General features: G+C 30.7%; 1 long non-coding RNA gene and 1 pseudogene across 1 annotated transcript; both read right to left on the bottom strand.

The window, feature by feature from the left end:
- Positions 1-410: 410 nt before the first annotated feature.
- On the bottom strand, positions 411-1,718 carry LOC107849977 (annotated as a pseudogene).
- Positions 1,719-4,857: 3,139 nt separating this feature from the next.
- On the bottom strand, positions 4,858-7,290 carry LOC107851874. Its single transcript, XR_001669213.2, has 2 exons — positions 6,399-7,290; positions 4,858-5,322 (listed from the first exon to the last, which is right to left on the bottom strand). It is a non-coding gene; the product is annotated as an uncharacterized LOC107851874 (long non-coding RNA).

Here is a 7,290-nt window from a genome sequence, read left to right on the forward strand (position 1 = left end):
AACATATATCTGAGTTAAAGGCTATAAATACAATTTATGTATGTTATATAATATACATAACTGTACCACCTACTGATTTCCAACATTATTTCATTTCTTTTCGTAAGTATAGCAAAACAATAAGTTAATTCAACATTATACAGAAACACATAACAGTTGATTTTCAAAATTTAGTTTTTAAAAAAATTAAACATACACATCACAACTTTTACATTGGAGCTATGTACGTTTTATGTTATACAGGTTACCATTGTTTGATAATATACACAACTGTGTTACTCTAGAATATTTCAAAGCACTTATGAAAATACACCAACGTACACATAAAAATCACAAATAAGAAAAATAAATTAACACTAAAATTAAAATCGAAATAAACAATAATTTATTTAAAAGAAAAAAATACGGAAATAAATCAGTTATACTCTTCAAGAGTATAGCAAAACAATAAACTAGTTCTCCTTTGAAAAAAAATTGCATAAACGACTATTGTGTCCTTCATGGCCGCATCATCCACAACGATTTGTGCTTGAAGAAAGTGTTTCACTTGATTTCTTCTTCCTCCCTTTCTTCGGTCTACCTGGAAATCTTTTGTATAATGGTGGCAACACTTCTTCTTCATCTACATTGTTGGGAACATCCCAGTATTTCTTGTTTGGCATTGGAACGATTGAAACCTCATATGTCTTGACCAATGTATTTGGCTTGTAGTATTCTGAACAGTAATCTCCAAAATCTTTTACATGTTTAGACTTCAATACAGCTATAGCGTGAGCACAAGAGATTTGATCTATTTGAAACCTCGCACAGTTGCATGAGCCATTTTCTAAATCAATAATGTATCTTCTCCCAGATTCATAAACCGAATATATATATATATTAAAGAAGCCTTCACCTAAATAATAAATAACAAAATTCCAACCAAATATTTTTTACTGGCAATATAAATTTAAATACACTAATTTTCAGTCAAACAAATACTATATATAAATGCACATTTCAAAAAATTAAAACTTGTACATACCGTCATTCTCAAAGCTTTCACACCGTTGAGAGTAAGAATTTCTTCAAATCGACGATCCAAAGTGGTACTTGTATAAGAAGTTATTTCACTGTTCTTACAGTTCCAAGAACCAAATAATATTCGAACTTCTTCTAAGAATTCATATATTGACAATCCCCGGGCCTCTACCAAACAACCATTAATACACTCAGCAATATTCGAGGTCATCATCCGACCTCTATTTACCGGTGAATGACATCTACTCTACTTTTCATATCCAGCTTCTTGTAAATTCTTTTTCACTCTCGGATCAGCTTTTTCAATCTTTGCCATCAAATATTCAAAATCATCTTCCCTATAAGCTTTAGCCATTGAATAAAACAAATCACTGATACTTTCTTTGCTTTTATGAAAGTAACTACAAACATTTTTTCAAAGATGCCATATACACGCAAGATGTTGGACATTTGGATATACGACACTGACAGCTTTTATAAAACTTTCGTTCCTATCAGAAACAACACACATGTTTTCACGTTCACCGAATGTAGTTTTGAACTGATTGAAAAACCATTTCCATGAATTATCATTCTCAATATCCACAACCCCATACGCAAGTGGTAATATGCATCCTAAATTAAGTAAAAACTGTATTAGTAGAAGAACAACAAGATTTTTTTTAAGTCTACTGGACAAAATTTTTATGTGTTAACATATACATAGATGTATATGTTAACATATACATAGTTAACATATGTTATTAGAATATACATAACTATGTACGTGATAATAAATATAATTTTTACTGTTTTTTTTAAATACAAAAAAATAATAAATTTTTTTCAATAACTTAAAAAAAAATTAAATATGAAATACAATGAATGTTTAAAAAAAATCAAGGATTTATGATTTTTCACATACCTGCACCATCAAGAGTACTTGCTGAGACAAAAGTGCCTTAATATGGTCCACTTAAATGTGCACCATCAACAACAACAATAGGGCTGCAACACTCAAAAACCCTTATCATTGGATGCAATGCTATAAACAAATACATGAACCGATTATCCCATGATTTGTGCATTGCAACGTGTGAATTAGGATATACATTTTTTAACATATAAATGTATCTCGGCGTCTGTCTATAACCATCCGCAGGTCCACCCCTCAGCAAAGCGATGACACGTTCCTTCCCATGCCATGCTTTCATATAATTCATATCCACACCATATACAACTTTCATTTCTTCAATGATGTCCCCCGGTGTGTGCCTTCTCTTATAGTTAACTAGTTTTGAAATTGTGAATTCACATACAAAAGAAGTTATCGCCAAAATATTCTGCAGTACCCTATCCCTCAAATTGCATGTATGTTTTGGATTAAATTTTTGAATCATTAAAACATCTTTTTTTTATAACTAGATGCTTCCAACTTCCACGTACATTTCTCATTGTAACAGAGGAGTACATAGCTGAAATATAAAAAACACTATTCAAATGATTATATTTTGCATTATTTCATAAATTTTAATGATTTAATTGTTACAAATCCATTATAATACAGCATAGACATGCATAATATTTCATCAAAGAAAGCTATATACAATCTAATAATTCACGTAATAAACTTTAAAGACGAAGTATGCAGATTATGGATTAAATAACACATCTACTGACAAGTTATCAGTTATGTATATGTTTACACATACATAATTACTTATGTATATGTTTTAATATACATAACATATTTTCCTTACCAAAACTGATAATATAAACAATTAAAATCATAGACATAGCATCTTATATGTATATTAAACCAAGCACCTCAGAAATATTAATAACAAAGAAAATGGTAACCAGTTTTTTCGTATGTATCCGATGGCTTTTTAGAAAATAAAAAAAAATTTGTAAATTGAAATTCATCACCTCACATAAACATACATAACTTCAACATACTAACAAACAAATATTGCAAAGGTCACACTGATAATTTGTATTTCGATTTTAGTTTTAGCACAAAAAAATACACATGTTCATGCAACTATATGTAACATTTTAATTAAAAACAAATAATATAAAGCATTCAATGATTTCATATATCATACCGCTTAGTATAAAAAAAATACGATTTCACCTTTTTTTGTCTGATCGTTTTGCTCTAACATTGAATCCAGTAGTCACCTTATATTTCGACATCACTGAAATAAGCATATTTTTATCCTTATACATCTGTTTCACCTTTACATCAATGCTCTTGCTATCACATATCAAGTTATCTTCAACCTCTGATACATACAAAACATACTCATTTTGTGTCTTAACAACAGATAAAGCCAAAGCATCAGATTCAAAACCTTCTAGGCAAACCACAACTCATGTTTCCCTATCAAACAATATGTCATCTTCACATTTTTGTGTTGTTGAATTACATAACGGATACATCATGAACGTCGGTTAATTTTTTTTCAACTCGACATACAATCGTACGTTATTATCGTTACGGATATGAAAAGGTGAATCATTCCCGTCAACAACATAACGTACATCAATATTTTTTCGAGTTTCATCAATGTTTAGTTCATCAACAATTGACGAAATCAACCTCAAATAATTTACTGATTCAGCAACAACAATCTTTTCACTTTTATAATCCACATATTCTGTTTGAGATTTCCATTTACCCGAGTACCTTAAAAGAATAGCAATATTCATCTTCAATAATTGGAAATAATTTGCTTTCTTCAGTAAACAACAAAAAACAGAGATGAAATTTGATTTTTGATTTATGCTTTTGCTTCAGATTTGCGTTTTTAGGTATTTGTGATTTTTAAAATTTGAAATTCCGTTTATGAAACATGATTTATGGGATACAGTAATCCACGAATTAAATTAATTGCACCATTTACATCAATGAATGTTGAATATCCGTTACTCCCTATTTTCTAGGATTCTAACAGATTACAATATACATTACTTGTTATGTATATGCCTTTTAAAGAATGTATATTAAACGGGAGAGAGACTAAACTAATTAAAAAAAATGAGATGGGATGTAATTACTTCTAAAATATTGGGATTTATGAAATTTATACTTCATAAAATCATTTATTTGTATGTTTAAAACTGGCATTTGTTTATTAAAACGAGAAATATTCTACTTGAATTAAAGAGAAAGCTACAACATATTCTACTTAAGCCAATATTTATTTTGAAATATTCCACTTAATTCATGATGAATTTTTGAGAAAAATTACAAAATATTCTACTTGAGAAATATTTTACTTAATTCATAACAATTACGAAAAGTTAGAATTTGAGAAAAAATCAAGGAATATTTTATTTGAAAAAATTCTACTTAATTCATAATTATTTCTAAGAAAAAATTATGAAATATTCTATTTGAATTAAAGTGAAAAATCTATTTAAACTAAGTGGTACATTGGGATTTAAGAAGGAAATAAGCTTGTGTTTTTATGATAAAAATTAATTACATAATTATTTATTATTATTATCATTACTTTTATTATATATAAAGAAGGGTCAATTTTGTTATGAATAACACCTTTGCAAAATATTAGGAGAATGTCATGTTAGAAGTATTTTATCTATTATGAAAATTAGAATTTACAAGAAAAATTAGTCTCTTGAATTTGAGAAAAAATTATTTTAACCAAAGTAGACTATTAGTCATATGAACACGACAAGTGTCATTTTAAAGTAGCAGACTTAACTATTAAAACTAGTTTTAGGAAGAAAAATTGAAATAAACACTTTAATCCATTTAGACGAGATAAATTAAGTGAGAAAATTGAGAATCAAGTATGAAAATTAAGGTAAAATATAATAGCAACAACATGGGGAAACACTGTATTAATTAATTTAAGTTAGTGAAAATAAACAAGCATAAATTGCAATTTATAAGAGAATAAAAGATTAAAGTTGGAGTTGAGCCCTTTTTGGCCCATCAGCGAGCTGCCCAGCCTTTGGGTTTGCAATTTTATGGATTTTAGGTCCATTTCCCTGCATGTATACCAGTTGTATAACACACCTCCTTTTCTTTGCGTTTTTTGGTATACTACCGCCTATACTCTGTATATCAATGTATGAATCAGCGCGTCTACTTACATTTTGTTAAGTGCACCATGCAGTATGTTCAGATTCAGTTATCCCAATGTATATCCACTGTATACAAGTGTATACCATCTTGTATACCAATGCCCGATGATGTATATCAGTCCATTTTCGGGCTTCAATGAGGCTTAACTCAATGGAATGGGCCTTATTGGCCTAGGAAAATGCAAAGGATCACATGTGACGGCCCTGATGGACTCGAAAGGTTTCCATGCACGAAAAAAAACAAGATTATTATTCTAATAAGCCGAAACAACATACAAAAGGAGCCACTAAATAAATAAATAAAGGACGAACATCGCTACATTCCTACTGAATAGTGAAAAATATGGAGGGATTTTCTTAAAAAATAGAAACTCATGTTAAATTTTACATATTGAAGAATCTTGAAATTTGTCAATTTAAAATGCTATCTAAAATAACTCAAGAACTTGTTATCTTTTAATAACCATTTTTCCACTCTACACATGTCAAAGGAAACATATAAATTCACAGACAAAATGAAAACTGAATGAGGATTCAAATATGCAACCACACAACGCCATATGTAAAGAAAACATTGTCGTTTGAACAAAAGAGAACCAACTCATAACAACAGCAAAACAAAACAGACCAAAATTCTCCAAAATTACTTGAAAATAGTTTATCACAAATAATAGGATTGAAACCATAAAATGAAACATAAGAATCACGTGATCAATCGAACACTTGAAGTTAAAGGTCTCTATTGTATAGTTGAAACTTTTGGGCATGAGAGACTTGAACATTTTTCTCAAAATTACACCACACAACATATTTACTCATTGATGTTTACCAACACTAATACATGCATATACCAAACTAATTATTAATGTTAAAATAAGATGTTTGCATTGCACTTATCTATATATAACTTAATTATAGTTAAGTGATATACAGAAAAAAACAAAAAAGAAGAAAGGAAACAGGAAATATTCCTCGAAAGCAACAAGATACAATAGTGATGAATTTCACTTCTCTAGTCTCTTTATAAGAAAAATAACCATAATGATAATAATAGTAATAATTTCATAAGCTAAAACAGCGACAAAAAATTCCACGAAATAAACGAAGTTAGAAGATTTTTCACAAGCGTATTTCGATAAGACCCAATCTTCAACTCTCAATAATTAAAAAAAAAAAAACATAAAGCTCAAACATCAGCCCCCAAACTCATGGATACAGTAGGATTCACGTTATAACCTCAAACTGTAAAAAAGAATAATTTAAAATATAAGGTGTCACACCTGTTTTTGGGCAGCGATCGGGACTTCCGGCTGAGTTAGAGATTCCAACACACCGGAATTCAAACAAGGCTTCGACGAAATTCAAATTGTTTTTCATAAATTAAACGTATTTTATTTGTGGACTCTTAGTTACGTGGTATTAAAGGAATGCTCCTTCAAAATACTCAAATCCCCCCCCCCCCCCCCCCCCCCCCCAAAATCCTCCTTTTCACCCTTATCCCTCACTATCTATAATAGGGAAATTTGGGGGGAAAAGGTTAGGGTTATGGATTTCAAATCTGAATTTAAGTGATTTTCTTGGGAAATTTTTGAAATCCACTGTAGGAAAAAACCATTAATGGCCTTGTACTTAGAAATCAGTGGATAAATGGAGAAAAGGGGACGTTGACTGTGTTGGTCAAAGGGGTTAATTAATTTTTTGCTCGAAATACTGAACCATGTACTGAAAATCATGAAAGCGCCTGATTTCTTAGCCATAAATGGCTTGCACGAGAGGGATAAAATAGTAAATTGGGAAGCTAGGTTTAATGGAGTTGTTGTCGTTGTTTACGCTGAAGTTGTTGGTGGTTGTGCGCGTTGGAATTGCTGTTGTATGCGTGTTTGAACGTTGTTAGCGTTGTTAGCGTTCTTGACTATTGTTGTCATTGTTACGGGTTCTGCCGTTGATATGTACGCTGTTATTGGGGTGTGTTTGTGTGTTGTTGTTGTGATACAGATAAGGGGAGAAAGAGAATATGGGATGTAGGCCGGGTCGGTAGGGATTTTGGGTTGTTTTGGGTCGGCAGATTTGTGGGGTTGGGTTAGTGGACGGATTCAGGCTGTTTTGGGCTGGTACCATTGTTATTGAATAGGGACTTGCTGTGGGGGCTGGGTTGTAGGTAGATTTAGGTTG

Source organism: Capsicum annuum, chromosome 12, assembly GCF_002878395.1.
Source record: "Capsicum annuum cultivar UCD-10X-F1 chromosome 12, UCD10Xv1.1, whole genome shotgun sequence".
In the NCBI taxonomy this organism is placed as follows: Eukaryota; Viridiplantae; Streptophyta; class Magnoliopsida; order Solanales; family Solanaceae; genus Capsicum; species Capsicum annuum.